This window comes from Ambystoma mexicanum, chromosome 3q (genome assembly GCF_040938575.1).
Source record: "Ambystoma mexicanum isolate Mex_15411 chromosome 3q, UKY_AmexF1_1, whole genome shotgun sequence".
Lineage (NCBI taxonomy): Eukaryota > Metazoa > Chordata > Amphibia > Caudata > Ambystomatidae > Ambystoma > Ambystoma mexicanum.
The window spans coordinates 1,104,055,427-1,104,074,078 of NC_090926.1; positions in this window are offsets into that span (position 1 = coordinate 1,104,055,427).

An 18,652-nucleotide genomic window follows, 5' to 3' on the forward strand; every position below is an offset into this window, starting at 1 on the left:
CATGCCATTCTATTAGAGGGTTGTGAGCTACCAACCATGGCATCCCTAAGATTAGTCAAAACTGAGGAGCTTTGATGAGATCAAATGCGATAGATTCTAGGTGTCCATCCTGGCACAGTAGGGTTAGTGCTGCTGTGCATTGAGTTACTGGTCCGGAAGCTATTTCTGTCCCATCAAAAGTAGTACCTTTTTCAGTAGTCGACTTAGGGCATAAGGGAAGCCCCATCTATGCTGCCAGATATTGGTCTACATAATTCCCAACTTCTCCACTGTCTATGTATGCTTCGACAGCAGACAACCGAGACGGTTGTTGGTGATTGATCAAAATGACTGGTAATGCAAAGTGTGAGGTCTGTGGCTCATCCTTCTCGCTCGAAGAGCGGACCTCTATGCTTGCCGGGCTTGTTAGTTTTCCGACTCCTTGTTATTATCTTCCTTCTATGTGGCTCCAACAGTTCTCCTTGGTAGTTTCACTGGACATTCTTTGAGGAAGTGGCCTGATTTTCCGCAATATAAGCATAATTTCTGTTGCCTTCTCTTGTCTCTTTCAGTTTTAGTTAAAGGGGGCCGTTCACCTCCGATTTGCATGGGTTCTACCGTGTTTTCCAATGTACATGGAACATTATCCTTTGACCGGACATACACAGCTCGAGTGTCTAACCTTATCCGGTCCGCTTTTTGGTCTTGTAATCTGTGATCTAATTAAACCACAATGTTGATGAATTCTCCACAGTCTTTAGGTTGGTTAACCACTTGAGCAAGGACATCCTTTAGTTCCCCTCGTAGACCCTGATGAAATAGTGTAGTCCTTTTTTCCTCAGGCCACCCAGCTTCAACGGCTAGTATGTTAAATGTTGCTATATATGTAAGCAAGTCTTGACTTCCTTGACGGAGTGACAAAAGTTTGTTGTCTATTGCTTGGCCTTGGGTATGACCAGCAAAGAATTTTTCCATTTCCATATGGAAACCCCCAAAGTCATGTAACAACGTGTTATCCTGACTTACCAATGGTACCGACCAATCCGCAGCACTGCCACTCAGATATGACAAGACAAAAGCATCCTGCGCTTGGTCGTTAGGAAAAGCCCCAGGTCTGCAAAGGAAAAGACGACACTGGTTCATGAACGTTGCGTACTTCTTGGGGTGCCCTGTAAATCATTCAGGTGGAGCTAAAGGAACTGCCCCAGGAAGGGTTATTTGTACTGGATTGGTGGAAGAAGTTGGTACAGGTGCTGGCAGAATGTTACCAGGCAATGGGGTCTGTCCTGTCTTTGATTGGAGCAAATGTCTACTTATTTCGTCGGTATGATCCTTAGTAACAATCAAATCCCTCCTAAGAGCGTTGGTTTCTTGCCTGGCTTAATGTACTTCAGCGCGTAATTGTCCCAACAACTGAACTAACTGGTCAGTCTCTGAAGTCTCCATGATGCCCAGGTGGATAATATTATTGAGGCTTTGTGTTCTGTTACGCTCACCTGGTATCCACGGGGATGCCACCCAGCCCTGGTTGGATGATTTGCTCTCTAACCCTCTCCCAGTCCCTTGGTAAGGCCTCTGGTTAAAGATGGGTCTGCAATATAGGAGAGCTGGATTCAATACCAGATTGTCTTTATATTTTCTCACCTCCCTTTGGCCTCAACACTTTCCTCCCACTTGGGCCCTCTCCTCACCTTAATATTGTAAAAGGTGGATTCTCCATCCTGCTCCTTGTAGCAAGGGCGCGTAGATGAGGGGGGCGAGCAGCAACCAAGTTACTTCACTGGTGCAAGCCCCCCTGTGGGAATCCAGGCCTGCTGCGACTCCGTAGGTGTGCTGCTTTACAGTCTTTACATGCAGTTCTTATGTTCCTCTTAGTTCGAATAATAATGTCTTGTTTCTTTCCTTTTAGGTGTGGAAAGGTATTTTGGTGTTGTCATGCAGTTTGAAGATATGTATGGGCCGGTAGGCGAAAGCACGGTGTGCGCGGTGCTGTCTGGTGAGTAATGCACGATGCGCGGCGCTGTTTCGCCTTTTATATTGCTAACCTGTGTCTTTTCTCTCCTTGCAGGTTGCGATGTTCCTCGCCGAGCGCCGTAATGTTCCAGCAATGATACTGACCAGACGATGACTACCCAGCTAAGAATTGTGTGGCTTTCTTCATTCGGGAGGAAACGTGAGTAAACGCTTACTAATGCTGTCTTTCTTTCTCCTCTTTCCGGGTTATGGTATTCCAGGATGCATGCAATACCGGATGATGGAGATCGTACCTTCAGGTGAGTGGAACTGAAGTCGGCGATGGATTGAAGACAGGATACTGTTCCAGGTAAGTTACGTAGTGTTCTTTCTCTCTCTGCAGGTCCTTGGTTTCAGGTAAACTGGCATCAAAGAACTGGACACGGTGAGCGTTACGCTGCCCACAGCAGAATAACACAAAGCATGTTCTGCTGTTTGGGTGCGGTTTAAATAGTCTCAGGTAAAGTAGTCCAGGTAAAGTAGTCCGAGCCCTGCCACTCCCAAAAGACTAGACCGCATAGCTCAATTCTTTGTAACTGAGCTATGTGTGTGCCTCCATGTTGGCTGAACCCCTGCCCCAAGTTAAATAATCCCAAGTAAATAGTCCCAGTCTAATGTTGGTCTTCATGATGGTTATGAGCCTGGCGCCAAAGGTGAGGTTTTAAGGCCTTTGACCTGGCCCCAACTGGAAGGCTGACTTGCCAGTGAGGGCCAGGGGCAAGGGTCATGACAAGTCCATACGCCAGGGGCATTCCCAGTGGATTCTCGTCTCGCCTCTCCTGATGCTCCTTTTTACCTATCGGTAGCATTTGAGGTCTCTCTGAGAGCACCATTCCAGGCCCATACTGTGGTGAACTCCGGCGCAACGGGGAACTTTATGGATTTACAATACATCCTTCATTCCTGGATTCCCACCATGGCTAAAGCCAACACAGAAACCGACAATGCTGTCGATGGGACAGCATTGGTATCAGGTCCTGATGAAGAGTGTTGTAACAGCTGTTACTTTGGATTTAAGGAAATTATATCAGAAATGCCTATCTACCTATTTCTAGAGGGATCACCATACCTATCTGAATTAACTAAAGATGCTCGTTTAATGACAGAAAGTCAAAAGTAATAGTCCTCAGTCCCAAACTGAATTCTACCTGACCCTAACACTCATAAGAATAACTCAAATATAGGCCAAAATAATGTCTCCCTTCTCCTGGTCGTTCTTCAAAGATGCTTCTCTTTGTATGGGTGTCCTATCTCTTCGCTTGGTCGATGTTCAAATGTCTTGGTTTTTAGAATATGGATTTATTTGGTTTACTAGTCTTTTGGTGTTTCCTTCATGAGCAGGTGTAGCTCTTCTAATATACTCATGGCGTGTGTACTCTCCTTAACTGCTCTACAGTAGTGTTACTTGGGATATCTCTTGAGTCTTTGGTTTTCGCTTAGATATTATCCCTTTTAAGGTCCTGCTTCCTTCAAAGCCTTGGTTCTTCATGTCTCACTCTCTGGAGATTTCCTCCTTCTTTCCATGGTATTTATTTCCACTTTTTATCTATTTTCCAACCATTGATATTTGTCAAACTCTGCATGGCTTTGTCACTTTTCAATGTTCATTTACTGTTTGAGTTTCCAAGTTATGATTTCGAGAGTCCTTTCCCCTCCAACTAATTTGCTTTGGCGGCCTCTCGCCTTTTCCGTTCTGCATGGTACCTTTTTCCTTGCAGGACAACGTTTTGGGACTCAGCATGCCTTTGGGTACTCGGCTTCTTCCTTTCTCGCCTCGGTCTCGCTCTTTATTGTAGCGGACCCTACTGGAGCTCTGAACACTCTCGAGTACTTGGTTCCTTGGTGGCACTTCTCAGTGTCTGCAGCAGAATCCCTCTTGTGCCCGACACACTCTCTGGCAGTGGGATTCTCCGTTCTTGGAGCCCCTCTATGTACGGGGCTGGTAGGGAGGGGACAATGCTCACCCACCACGCTGTCAATGTGGTCAGGCCACCACCTTGTATGGGATGCAGCATCCCTGTACTCATCGGATTTCCAGCATCTCTCTCCTCAGCTTCTCATCTCTCCTGAAGTCATGAGTCCTGTGGCTTCATTTACTCTCCTTCTGCCAAGCGTCAACACGTCAGGGGGCTTCCCCTGCATATTCTGCTCTCTCTCCTCGCAAGATTCACTTGTCCCATTATATGCATGTCTATTTCCTTTTTCTTGGTATTGCTGATTTCTTTCCAGATTGTCAGTAGTCCACCATAAGGATGACAGGTTAGTCTTTACAGCAGGCAGACGCATTTTGGCAGATATCGTATTGGCTTTAGGGAGTTCCTCATTAGTCACTCCCATTTAGGTCCCACTTGCCCATATCCCTAGGGAGGGTCTTGCAGAGCGGGTTTACATCCCTAGCCTCAAAGGGGGGGACTCACCCTTGGGAAGAAGGGGCAAATACCTTCCACTGTGTCCATTATCATTACTCTGGGGGTTCACCTGTGACTTCAGGCATCATGACCATTTACTTCTACACCACTCTGCTGAGACATTAACACACACCAATATCCTCTTTGAACACTTATCACCACACACATACCCACCCACACACCATACGCAACAGCTAAAACGTTTTCAAGAAAGAAATGATGCTACTTGTTTTTTGTTTGTATAATGGAACAGAGATCTTTACAAAGGTGTGTGAAATTACCCAGAGCACTTCACACAAGAAAAATCAATAGAGGGTCCTCTATATTTATGAGGGAGGAAAAACTCAATTGTGAAATAGAATGTTGAAATGTTTTCTCTACATTTTAAATATGTATTTTAAAAATCGAGTTTGGCTCTGAAAGACAGCAGTTACATGTATGTAATGTGCGGGAACGTTATGTGTAATTGTGGAGAATTCCATGAGCATTCCATAGTGTGACTGTCACCTGCCCCTCCCCCGACCCGACCTTCTTAAATTCGGATCCAAGATGGCGGACGCACATATTCCCTTTCTAGAAGTGTACACGAAAGCTCATAACGCATTGCTGAGCTTTGCATCGTCGTTGTGCATATTTGGTCCCTAAATAGAATGGAATGAGGAAATAGGGACCTGGCCGAGCTGCATATCTGGGCTGGACGAGCCCCAACTTCCTGCTGCTTTGTGTGGCACCCATAAAAGTTTGATGTATTCAAATGGACAGGGGCAAACCCGCACACCCACTCACGCTCTGTGGTTCTCTCAAGGAACACAAAACAAAAAGCTTATTTGGTCGCACCCATAAATATTTACCTGTCTTTGATTAGTTGCTTGGCAATCAGGCCAGAAAAGTAACTCCATTGTTACTTACAGAGAACATGTGCCTGCCATCGCCACAGCAGTCAGGCTGGGCTTGCCTGCATAAGCTTTCCAAGCAGATCAGAGACAACAAAGGACACCTTCATGGGATCAAGCGGAAGGCAACAGGTGGATTTGTGATCAAACACACCCCAGCCATTAACTGGCCCTTTGACCACAACCTAACATGAACATACCCGGCATCGACTCATTGGGCCTCATTATAAGTTTCCCGGGCCGAAAAACAAGGGTGCCGGTAAGCTCACCAGCACCCTTGTTTGTGGACTGGGCAAACAATGAGTCTGCCTTCCTGAGCCGCTGTGCCCGACAGGTCTGACCCTGTCAGGCGCAGTCGCCACAGTAGCACTAGCACCGTTAGGAACAGTGCCAGTCCTTCTGTGTCCCCACCCCCATAGAGAATGGGGATTTACTTTTTACTGGTGCCTGACTTCCCGGACCTCCGGACTTGGAATCTCCCAGTGGCACCGGAAAGTCAGGCGCCAGTAACATTGTATGAGTCAGGCGGCAACCGCCGGTAGCGCCGGCAGTGTTACCGCTGGACACGTAATGAGGCCCATTGTATAGGTGCAGTGCATACACCTGAACTAGCTTCTGATAAGCAATATAACGTACAAAACAAAAGAGGTCATAACAGGGAGGTATGTACCCTGGCATTGGTAGAATGATTCACTATCAAGATCATATGAAACCAACTTTGACAATGCCAATCATTCTGTCTGTTCCATGGTAAAAATGGTTCCAAGGGCTGCCACTTATTTTCATCATATGCCGAAGTGCTCACACGATTTGGTAGGCATTGGCATCATATGCCCAAGTACTTACCCCGTTTCACAGCTATTGCCATCACCTGCCCAGCTGCATGCAATCATAATTTGCCAGCTATTGCCTCGATAGGCTCAGGAACTCTTTCACTTATTTATTTTAAAGCCCTGCTGTGAGGCACTACATTTAAATACTGCCGCCTTTTAAAAAGGTGTTGCCTTACTGTAGCCAGAGTACACTTAATTCCCATCCTATTACCAGATAGATCTTTTGTCATCATGGGTTGGCTGCACTCACCAAACAGTGCTTGCCATCAAATGCTCATCTATTCACACTATTTGCCATGATTTGCTTATATGTGCCACGGTAAACTCTGAATGTGCCAGGTATTGCCACTATTTGCCACAATCTGGCATTGTATATGCCGAGGTACAAACAGCAGGAGATGGGTTTTGTTGTCATATATCCAGGAATGCTCTCTATGCCCAGGTTCCCATGTTATTTACTATCTATCTATCTATCTATCTATCTATCTATCTATCTATCTATCTATCTATCTATCTATCTATCTATCTATCTACATGTGTTAAGCACACCTAACCAGGAGGCATCTAGGCGCTGAATCTTCCATAAGGATTCTCATGGACACTATTCAGCAGATAGGCCCATCGTTTACCCGGGTGTACTTACAGCCTCACCCTTTGTCGGTCATTGCAATAATATTGGTAGATACACATCCCATGTTTCGGTCATTTGTACCACATTCGCAAATAGGCTCCCGTTTCGCTAGAAGGGTTGCTTGAAGGTCTCACAATGTGCCCAACAGGACGGTAGAGCTTTTCCGGGTAGGGACGAACTTGCACTGGAATTCCCACAGGTTTTCCAAAGGGTTAAGCACTGCCTCGGGTCTCAAAAGCCCACCGCCCAATCACAGAGCCTGAGACCTGAGAGGGGCGTTCGATCGTCCCGTCAGATGCACTGAGACAATCTAAAACTGGACTGAATTTCATTTTGGATTTTGATTTTTGGCAGGTTTATCACGGAACCTGGCAGATTAGACTGCATCGAGGCGTGATAAATATGGGCGGAGGAGAAAAGAAAATGAAAGAACGTTAAAGCTACCATCACCAAAACCCAGTGAGATTTTAAGGCTTGGCGGAGAGGCAAAAGCAAATGTGTCTTACATTTAGATAAAGGTAAACTGTTCCACAGTTGTGGCCTGATTATGTTATGTTAAAGGTACTTATATAGCGCACCGTCACCAACGGAGTTAGTCCCCAGGCGCTCTGGTGGATCTGTAAACAAGAAGGAAGGTGGGTAGGGTTAGTCGTGTGGAGCGGGAGTAGGAGAGGTGGTGTGCTGCTGACGGCTTCAGCGCGGTATACACCGGGTGCTGGGCTTCGGTGCAGGTATCTGATCGGGCGAGATCTTGTGTGCTGTTTATGCGTTGTTGATACGGTGTGGTAAAGTGCGTGCGGATTGCTGGGAGAGAGATGGTTGTGTGAGTTTTATGTGGGTTGAGTATGCAGAGGTTTGAAGGCTGGGTTAATGGGGTCTGTATCCTAATCCTGTATCCTGCGAACTGATTCCGATACTTCTGGTTCTGTTTGAGCTGTATCCCTGTGGGTGGTGTTGTTGCTAAATCCCTATAAGCCGTCTCACTGTGGTGTGCAATGGTGCGGCAGGGATCCAGCTGCATCCTAGTAAGTGTTATATCGAGCGATAGGTAAGTATGAACCTTTCGTTCGGGTGTGGAACTGCAGTTGGTGCTACCTATTCTCTTGCTGTCTATTGTGACAGGGATCTGTTCAGGCTTTGGATGGTTCAGGGTCAGTGCACTGTTGATGAGGCGTCCTAGTGCTTCCGTCTTGGTCAGCCTGTGTATTCAGTCATTAGTTTCCTCCTATCATGACTATCTTTTAGTTAGTCCTTCGGTGTTCCGTGGGGTGACTTCCTTAGGAGCTACTGTTTGGTTGTTGTTTGTGTGAGATGGCACATTGTGCTTCCCTCTGTATCTTGAGGAGCTTTGTGTAATGTGAGTGCTTATCCTGTTTCTCATCCTCTGGTTTGGAGCTAATGGATGGGAGTTCCCTATTCCCTTGCTATCTGCTGTGACTAGGTCTGTTGGCAATGGCTATGGTTAGGCCCGTGTGCTATTGATGAGTCGGCCTGGTGTTTCCGTCTTCGTCTTGCTGTGTATTCGGTCGTTTGGGTCCTATTGCGGCTGTCTCTCGGTTAGTCGTTTGGTATATTGTGGAGTATTTTCCTTAGGATCTTTTCCCGTCGAAATCTGCAGTCATCCCTGCTTTTGAATTTGGATCTTAGAATATTGAGGTGGCAAAGATGTTCTGATTGAAGTTTTTGAGCTTGTCTGTGAAAAACAATCTTGCTGTCCAAATATTTACAGTTCTAAGCCATGAGAACGTTTGCATACAAGCCAGAGTATCTTGCAAGCAGTGCTCTTAACTGGAAGCCAGTGCAGGCATAGTATTGGCAAAGCAACTGTAGTCCCCCTTAAGTGCCAAGGGCGTGCATGTTCTTCCTGAATTCCCTTAAGGAATGATTGTAGGCTCCAATCACTCTCACACTTATCACACCCAGAACACACAGCAGCGGTCTTAACCCTTTGCGGGCTATCCGCTTGGCCGTCAGGAATGGCAGCATGCAAGGCCTCTGTAGAGTGCAGGTTAGCACCAGGTAGAGGCCCCACCACACCACAATGGCATGGCCCTCTTATGAAAAAAGGCCCGGCTCGCTTCCTGAAACCTCACGTTCTTTTGAGGTATCCAATGTCCTCATTTGTGTGGGTCAGCACTCGGCTTTTGATGTGAAAATAAAGGCACAGATACTAGTGTTAATTGTTTGGAATGTCAGTGTAAATGGTGTAATATGTAACCTGTGAATATAACGGGGAAAAACATGTCCGATGTACATGTGGATGGAGTGTTTTACAGTGTTAGTGTAGTCAGTAGGTGCTTACTGGATACATTACATGTTTTAACTTTTGGAAACTCTTCGACCGCTCGAGAAAAACATACCGGACACCATTTTCGAAACCTTCTATTAACGGGGTACCCCAACATGGGAACACCAAATCTCACCTGCCATTACAGCTAAAATGAACCTGTCACCCCTCTGGAGATCATAGATAATAATACAGCCACGTGGCTACCTTACATAGACCGAGTTGTAAGGACTGGGGCCGACCAGCAGCCTTCACAGCAGTATAACGCCTGGCCCAGGACTGTCTATAGCTTCAGCCCCGTGATTCCCACTTTTCAAGGAAGGCTGACCTACTTGTAAGTGCCCTAGCATAGGGCCTAACTTCAAGATACAAAGAAGCGCTAGGAGGCTGTTCGCTCGGGCCATGCCCCATACTCTGCTACCCAGAAGTGAATTAAGGAGGCCCAAAGAAAAAAGCTGCTGGTGATCCCAGGCCCCCATTCCATGCGTCCCAGTGAAGGGAGAGATGTGAGCCCGCCTGCTCCACAACTTGCTCTGTATGCCCCTGGTGCCTCTCCTTGCTGCCCATGTTCCTGTGCCTATTAAATAAACAAGCATTGGCAATGCCAATAGTTTTGGTGTTTACTAAATTTATTTGTATTTTGCATGTATAGGTACCAGGGTGTTAGGGAGAATTTTCATAAATGTGCTAATTCCCTTCACCTTAGAGACCCCCAGCAACTTTGCTGGATTTTGAGGACTTGATTTTTTTCCTGGAAAGAATGTGCATTTTGATGTGTGTTTTTCCCTTGTGTTCACTGATTATGGGGTTTTAGATAACTCCATAGGCATCTTCTTTTCATGTGTGTTACACAGCACCCTCAGTGCAGTGACATAGGGATGCCATTTAGACTTCCCAAAGGTTTAAATACCTTCTCTGAGATAAACTACTGTTTCCGAGAGAATATAAAGTGAAATTGACTTTACTAGTCTTTCCAAACTCCTAGACCCAGCACACACTATCTTACAATGGAGGACTGGAGGGGTTACATAGCATCCCCTGTGTCTAAATACCCATGTAGCAGTCAAATGCGACCCTTTCCTAGTGGAAAGGCTGGTGGCAGTGGTTTTAGAATAAACTACCATGATTTTTTCCGACCGCGAACACCAGTAGCTAAAAATTGCGGGAGCCATGTTTTTCAAGATGGTGCCTTAAGCCCCTTTGTTTAAACGGGTCCTGGTCTTCTTTTTTCACCATTTCTTTTTGGAAAGGTCCTTCTATTGTTTGTCTCTGCATTCCAAACCAGGTTTGGTTCCTTTGTTCGTATGCCTTTGGCGGGCTTCAGGACTGAAGACCGCCTCTGGCGTCTGAGTGTCTGGGGTGGACAGGAAGTGAGGGAGGTGCCCAAAACTCCCTGTGCTTAGTCTTGTAGGAGACCCAAATGCACTCTGGCGTGATTGGCTGGCTGACTGTCCGGCAAGGACAGCCACCCTGTTTGGTGAGTGACAGCTAGGCTGGAATGAAAAAGAGAGAATTGTTTAAAAGGCGAGTCTCTTGGACTGGAAAGCAGAGTCGACCACTGGAACAAAAGAACCGAAGACGAGCTGGAAGAGGACGGCTGCTGCAACTCCTGGACCATTGGTTTGCCCAGTGAAGCCCTGCTGCAGGTCCGAATGACCAAGTTCATCTCGACAGAGAAGCCCCTTCACGGACGGCTTCTTCCTTTGAGTTGGTGGGACCAATCAACTCGTAAGCCACCTGCATACCATTCTCAAAGCTGGTTAGGATTAACCAGGGGAAAGGACACCAGCTTGTGTGCTTGAAGAACAGATACCCGAACTAAAGGGACTCCATTTTGTTACCTTTTTCGACGATCCCGTGCAGTGCAGGAGTCCCCCAACGTCCTCTCTCTTGTCCTCATGACTGAGGCTCAGGAACAGTGAGATTGTCAGGAACTGCCAGGCACCGACGACTTCAGCTGCGTTTGTCTCTTCATACTAAGGTACTGTGCCAACCCGATTGAGAGAACGACACTCTTGTGGTGAAAGTCTGAGAAACTTTCCCAACTTGCAGGCCTAATCAGCTTGTGACCCCAAAAATGATTCTTTTTCACCTAATCTACTTCTGAGAACTTTTGCAAAGAATTTACCGTTTGATACCAGAACTGCTCTTTCCTATCCAGAACACTAGCCCATTGACTTTGGCCTGGCCTATGGACTTGAATGGAACTCTTCTGGTGAACTGAATCTATTTGCACTGTCTAAACAGTATATGTGATCTATTCTACTTACCTTATCCATTTTGCTCACTTCTAAGTAACTGAACTTCCATTTGGCTCCTATTTCAGGGGAGCTCAAACTGTCTCAAAATCTTGGAGTTTTGTATTGAAGTGTATTGGTATATAATACTAAGTTGTCCTCTTCTAGTGAAATGTTTTCTAAATGATTGTGTAATAAAGTGTTTTACCAGGAAGCCTTCAGTATAAGTGTTTACTTGAACAACTGTGATTGAAAGTCCTCTGTGTAACTACTTGTACTGCTCACATTCACTCTTGAGAAAAGCCAGGCTGCTCAGCTCGCTACCAACAAACTGTGTGGTACAGACTTATACTAGAGGTTGGTTTGGCTTACACCTGTAGTCCTAATTGTGTGTTGTTGTCCCAGAGGGTACTGCATGCAATTCTGCTTAACACAGGGTGCAAGCAGGATGGTGCATAAGGAGGATGCGATAAGGGGGGTGGGTGTACAAGAGAATGAGAAGGAAGGAAGAATAGAGCAATAGTCCAATATGAAATACCTGTAGCTGGGAAATGGATAGCCAGGCGCCTGACTTGCTTCTTACAAAGCTGTTGATTGGAGCAAATATTGTTAGGGAACTCCTCCAATGCTATACATAGGAAAAATGTACATGCAATTATCATCCCAACTGTACCCGGTACTCATTTGTCGACCTCAGAGAATTGAAAGGCTCAGATGTCCTTGCCAGGATCTGAACCTTTGACATCCCGATCCCGCACACATTGCCGCAGCAAGCCCTCAACCCACTGAGCTATCTCACCTCTATGACAAAACTCTGCTGTTCCCTAACCCCAGCACATAACGTAGGGGCACCAACCCTGGTCAGGGCTTTCACACACATTGCTGCAGCAAGCGCTCAACCCACTGAGCTATCTTACGCTTTAAACAACTCAGCTGTTACCTAACACCCCAGCACATAACCTGCATGCACCCAGGGCTTTCCCACCTGGGAGTAAACATACTCTAATCGCGTTTCCGGTGTAGGAGGGAAGCATAGTAAGGCAATGAAGGGCATAGGTTGCTAAGCACATCCCACAAGCACATGCATTGGGTAATGCTTTAATGCACCCTTCCGTGTCTGAGTCAGATGCCTGTATTGTTCTCCTCGGGTCTGGTGACTGAAAGCCAGTGGCTCTGATGTGAGGAAGCCCTGGCACCAGCACTTGTGCTGTCCTCTGCGCCCCATTGCGGATGGAAACAATGAAGCAGATGGAACGACTGTTATGTACCTGTATCCCCATGTTACCCTATCCATCCTGTCGCTTTATACATATGTACCTGTCTTCCCTTGTTACCCTATCCATCCTGTCGCTTTATATATGTATGTACCTGTCTCCCCTTGTTACCCTATCCATCCTGTCGCTTTATATATGTATGCACCTGTCTCCCCTTGTTACCCTATCCATCCTGTCGCTTTATATATGTATGCACCTGTCTCCCCTTGTTACCCTATCCATCCTGTCGCTTTATACGTATGTACCTGTCTTCCCTTGTTACCCTATCCATCCTGTCGCTTTATATATGTATGTACCTGTCTCCCCTTGTTACCCTATCCATCCTGTCGCTTTATATGTATGTACCTGTCTCCCCTTGTTACCCTATCCATCCTGTCGCTTTATACGTATGTACCTGTATCCCCATGTTACCCTATCCATCCTGTCGCTTTATATATGTATGTACGCCCCCATCCTGCTCCCGTGCCTGGCCGCAAGCGCTTCACTGATGAACCACCATATCACACCACTATGCTTACTCTCTCCTCTACACCATCACTCAACTAGAACACAGCTATGCTATGACACATTTGGCCTAGCTGTTCTCATACTAACATGACCCCACGAACACCTCATCACCCTAATAAACACAGCTAGCTGAGCACATTCCGGCTATCGTAGGCGTCTCCTCAGGCCTAATGCAGCCAGAACTCAGTCTGAGTGTCCACCCTCCAGACTGAACACATACAACTGATTCCTCAGCAACACACCTACCGCTAAGAAGCAGCTATCATGCAACAACCACACCAGCTGCACATATATCTGGTACACCCACGCAACATACGTAACTCTCTCTCTCTACTGACTTGAACTACAGTTCCCGAGGGCGTTTAACCTACCAGCGCTTTGAGGTCATACCAATGATACATAAGGCGCTATATAAATGCCAAGTAACATAACATAACATTGTCATGCCAAGGGGAAGCTCAGAGAGTTCCATTCTCCTGCTGATCTCTCGGGGTGGTCCCCTCTCACAGCCTCGCACTCTAAAGAGGGTCAGGGTGAATACCCATTCGAGGAGTACTTTTGGGTGCCCACGGTGCAGGCAGTCCTGCTGTCTAGGGGGGTGATGGGCAATATCGAGGGGGCTGTCGAGAGCCTGCAGGCCACAGAGGCATCTCATCTAGCGCGTATCCAGAACGATCATTGCTTCTTTGCAGGTCACAGAACCCTAACACTTTACACATGATCGATTATTAGTCATGTAAGTAATTTCTGAACTCGCCCAACAATAATTATCATATACTGGGCGTAAAGGCAATTTCAATAAGCATTGAGTGGAGCAACGTTAATACTATTGTAAAATAGCACCAGCAGTGCTAAATAATCCATGCTATGGAGACCGGTGGTGCTTGTGAGACGTGGGAGGGGAGGGGGGTGGGGGCAGGGGGGAGCATAATTTGGAACCGTTTTAGGTATTGGCGCTGTGTTCTGGAATCGTACTATAGATACGTAATTAATAAGACGAGTAACCTCGGGGACTGAGAGCTACATAGATTGAAATTCTTAGCCATTCCTGCAATCCCAAATTTCCGCGTGCACGGAAGTTGCTATTAAAGAATTAGCAAAAGACAAAATAAACCATTATGTGCAGTCCCTCCCCCAACCCTTTTGCGGTCTACTGTCCATTCAAAAACCCAGAGCACCCCGTTTTAGCTTCCTCGACGGGCGATGCGTATCCCCTCCCTGCCGCGTGGCTCTACTGCAGAGCAAACCTCATATGCGGGGGTTCGCTCGTACTCCACAAACCTTGTGGAAACATCTTCAAAGCGCAATATGGAGCGTCACACCACACATTAAATTCGTCCATTGCCCAGCTTACTTGATGGCCAATGGACAAATGTAGCCTCCAGCACCACAACCGTCTAACATGCTGTGGCGTGTAGCCTACGGCGGTTGGTGTCTCCATTAACAAAGCCTGTGGGCCGGTGCGTTCCCTTCACGCACAAGCCTGCTTCCTTGAAGTCTTACGCAGTGCCGCTATAAGTGCCGCACTCTTACGAAAGCAATGCTTACTAAATCCTGCTGCTACCGTCAGCCTACTAAAGCTTCAGGCTGCGCGGGCCAATGGCACGTTACAACACAGCGCATCCACACAAGGAGACACGGGACACGCGTGTGTGCCTTACGGCGTCCCGGTGGAAACTGCCCGCACGGACGTTCTTTATTGTGAACGCGCATGCGCGGACCAGCACGAGGCTCGCGCATGCGTCGTTCATGCTTGCAACGTCACATCTGGGAGGAAAGTTTGCAAGTGGGCAGTTTTCAGATACAGTGCACCGTGCACACCCCCAAACAAATCCCTAAATACTACAAAAAAGGCAACCATCTTGCCATCAGACTCGACAGAGCTGCAGTGACGCAAACGCCAACCAGGAAACTTCTGCAGAGAGATAATGCAGTCCTTGCCCATTCCAGAAGCTAGGACGGAAGATCCTTACCTGTGCTCTATGGAGGCATCCAGCGCATGGATCTCAAGCGAGGCGCCTGGGCCATGCAGATCCTGAGGTTGCAGGAGCACTGCGAGGGGAGGTGGCGGCGGATCACTGAGCATGACAGGAGAGACGTAGTGCTGTGATGGAGAGCCTTTGGGAACGGCTGTACCATGGACAGCAACACTAAATGGTGCCATGACACAGGGGGGTGGAGCACCACTATCCCACACATGCACGAGAAGTTCATGCATGCGTCGGGGATGCCGGCAGCAGCGCCAGACTGTAACTGCTGGACCCATATTCATGCAACTTACATTAGTTGTTTTGGGATGTGTGTGTCATGTCTTGCCACCCTTACCTTCCCCATGAATTATTATGCCACAACATTTCGTCAAGTGTTGGCAATAAAAGGCCGTAGGTTTTTATTGTTGCAGATATGGTTATGGAACATAAACAATAATCGCATATGGTAATAATATAGTACTTTTGGGCACCGGGTCCTGAGGTTTCCCCCTCTGGCCCTTGCCGCCTTCTTTGTCCCACGACTTGTTTTGGTCACCGTACAGTATCCTGTTTTCCCTTCTGTTGTTGTTCTCCCTTTTTCCTGGGGTCGGAGGGATAGCGGAAAAGAAAAACAGGAAGACGCTGAGTACACAGCAAACTCCCTATTGCTGTTTGGGTCCCTGTGCAGGGTCCACAAACAGTTTGTGTTCTTGTGAGCTGAGAGCAGCTCCTTATATGGGACCCAGGGTAGCCCCTGGGTCCTTGTTTGTCATTAGTGAGTGCTGGAGGCCAGCCCCCCACGCCCGCACTGGAGCCGACTGCTGGGCCCCTGGGGGGGGGCTTCTCTTTGATTTCCCCTTCCTGGCTGCCTTTGCTTCTCCTGGGCGCCCATTTGTTGTTGCTGATGTGTGAGGTGTTAATTCACACCTCACCCTTCCTGCGCTTTGCAGTGCTGAGACTGCATGTCTCGCTGTGTTTTGGGGGAGAGGGGCGCTGTGCCTTGTGGGAGGTCTGCTGCCTCTCTCCTGGCGCCTGGGGCCATGGGGCAGCAGTTACCTCGCCCAGTGGCGGCTGCTATCATAGGGCGGCCGGGAGCCCCCCCCCTAGAAAAGGAGAAAAGAAAGAGGAAGCTAAAAGAGATTCAATCTGAGAACTTCTCTGATTGAATCTCTTTTAGCTTGCATTTCCTTTGCCAACAGCGCGGGGGCGCTGTGGCAAGGCAACAATAACAAAGGGCCGGGCCCGGCTGCTTTCACAGCGGGGCGCGTCCCGTTTTACGTCTTCCTTCTTCAATAGTAGAGTGCCTGGAGCTCGTAGCTCCAGGCACTCTACGTAAGCCCCATCAATTAGAAGGCTGGCGGGGTGCTTCAGGGGTGGCCTTGCCAGTCTAAAATGTGCATAAACAGCACACTAGGTCCGGGTCGTCAGTCGTCACTGAAATTCCCTCCAGTCCCTCACCTGCATGGAGACAGTAATGTCATTGGCTGTTTGCCGGCCAATGACATTACTGTAGCTATGCAGATCTCTGGTGCAGGGTGTGTGGGTGCGCCTGCGCCACCTTCACACTCTTCCCTGGCCTTGATTCTTTAGACGACGGCAGGAGTCACAAGTCGACGCGAGCCCAGCTGCCCGGCCCTGAAGACCACCACCAGCCCAGCAGAGACGGCCTGGACCCTGGTCCACGAGTCCATGACATGACTTGCCGGTGGGTAAGTAGGTGGTCCCAGCAGATGTTGTTTCTTGTTTGTGTTTTGGGCACGGGGAGGGGACGTGGTCCACGAGCCCCAGTCAGCAACACTGAAAGACGTGTAGGCCAGGGCCTATGCCTTTCAGTGTTGCTGACTAGACTGCCGTCAACTTAATGGGGCCTTGTGTCTCACTCGAGTCGAGTGAGTCTCCGGCGGGCTTTGGTGGTAGTGGGCCCAGGCTTCATGTCTTTTGTATTCCCGCCAAAGCTGAAGCAGCAATGAAACTGCTCTGTGAAAGGTTTCTGATGTTGAATGGAGGAAAATAGGTCAGGCCTTGTGACTGCTATTGGGCCTCATTACAACCTAGGTGTTAAGGGTTTAACGGCGCCATCGGCGCCGTTAACCCTTAACGCCTGATTACCATTTTAACGGCTGCTTTTAGCAGGCGTTAAAATGCAAGGCGCTAACCCGCCTTGGTGCTAATTACGGCACCGTAATTTACGGTGCCGTAATTAGCGCCTTCCCCACTCCCATTATGCCCTCTGGGGCAAAAATGGGAATGGGGAAGGGTAAATGGGGAATGGGGATTTACCGCCCCACTCACCTTGGAATGGGGCGGTAAATCCGCCATCCACCATAGTGTAAACACAGTTTACACCATGGTGGTAAAGTAGGGAATTTACCGCCTGGGTTGTAATGAGGCCCATTGACTTTTACTTTTTTATTTTATGTTTTAGTCCTGAGCTGGCCGGGCTCAGCTCTGATTTTGGCAGCTGGCAGCTTGCAGTTTTAGTTCAGCTTGAGCCACTCATTTGGCCTGAGCAAGGCAGAGGGTTCTATGTTCTTATGCCAGAAATAGAATGCCGGTGGGAGAACACCCTCAACAGCACTCCCGTTTTATTTTTTACAGGGGTACCCCCATCAACCTCTCCCTTCCCCCATCATCTAAACCCTTTACCTCTTTGCTTAAGGGGTATACACTTAAATTCTGTTGCCAGCAGTTTTTCTACCAGCATTGAATTCCAGAATGGGCCCGGGCCCTGCTTGGCTCGCCCACATCTGAGCATCAGAGAGTAATACAAGATACCTTGTCTGGGGTTTACTCAACTACTTTTCCAGTTTTGTGTTAATACTGTAACCTCAATGGCTTGCTCAGCAGTGATATGTGGGCTCTGTCCTATTGGTTACTTTCACTGTGTTTGCATGGGGGAACTCGGCTAAAGCCCACATCAGCAACGGATATCTGCAGGGGCCTGCATGGATGAACTAGGGATACTAGTCCATGCAATGGCCTGTTATTCTCCATGTGAAATGTCAACAATGACAGTAGTTGTGTATGGAATATAGGTCTTGTAATGCTGGTGCACGTGACTGAGGCGAGTAGGTCTAGTGACAGCATTTCATAGTCCTGTTCCATGCAATGCTGATGGCCCTGACATGGTGGAGGGGTTTGCAAGCAGTTGTGCCTTATTGTGAAAATTAGGGTCACATGCGGTAGGGTTGACATGTTGTAATGCAGATGCAGTGCTACATGTTATGGTATTGTATGCATATATGTCTTGTGCTCTCAGTCATTTACATTAACTTGTGACATGATCTTCTTGTGTGATTTCTGACTTCCTGGAGGGAAGTAATGATGTATATCTAACGTGTAGAGAAAGGAAAAGTCATGTTGGGGGTCAGAAACGAAAAGGGTGCTCCCCATCACCTCCCAGTGCTGGTTCATGTGAAGGGGTCCTAGCACGGGGCAGACACCTAACCTCACTCCCCATCACCTTCCAGCGCTGGTTCATGTGAGGGTGGTCCTAGCAGGGGTCAGACACCTACCCCCCGATCACCTTCCAGTATTAGTTCATGTGGGCGTGGTCCTAGCAGGGATCCGACACCCAACCCCACTTCCCATCATCTTCCATTCTGAGTTTGTTAGGTTAT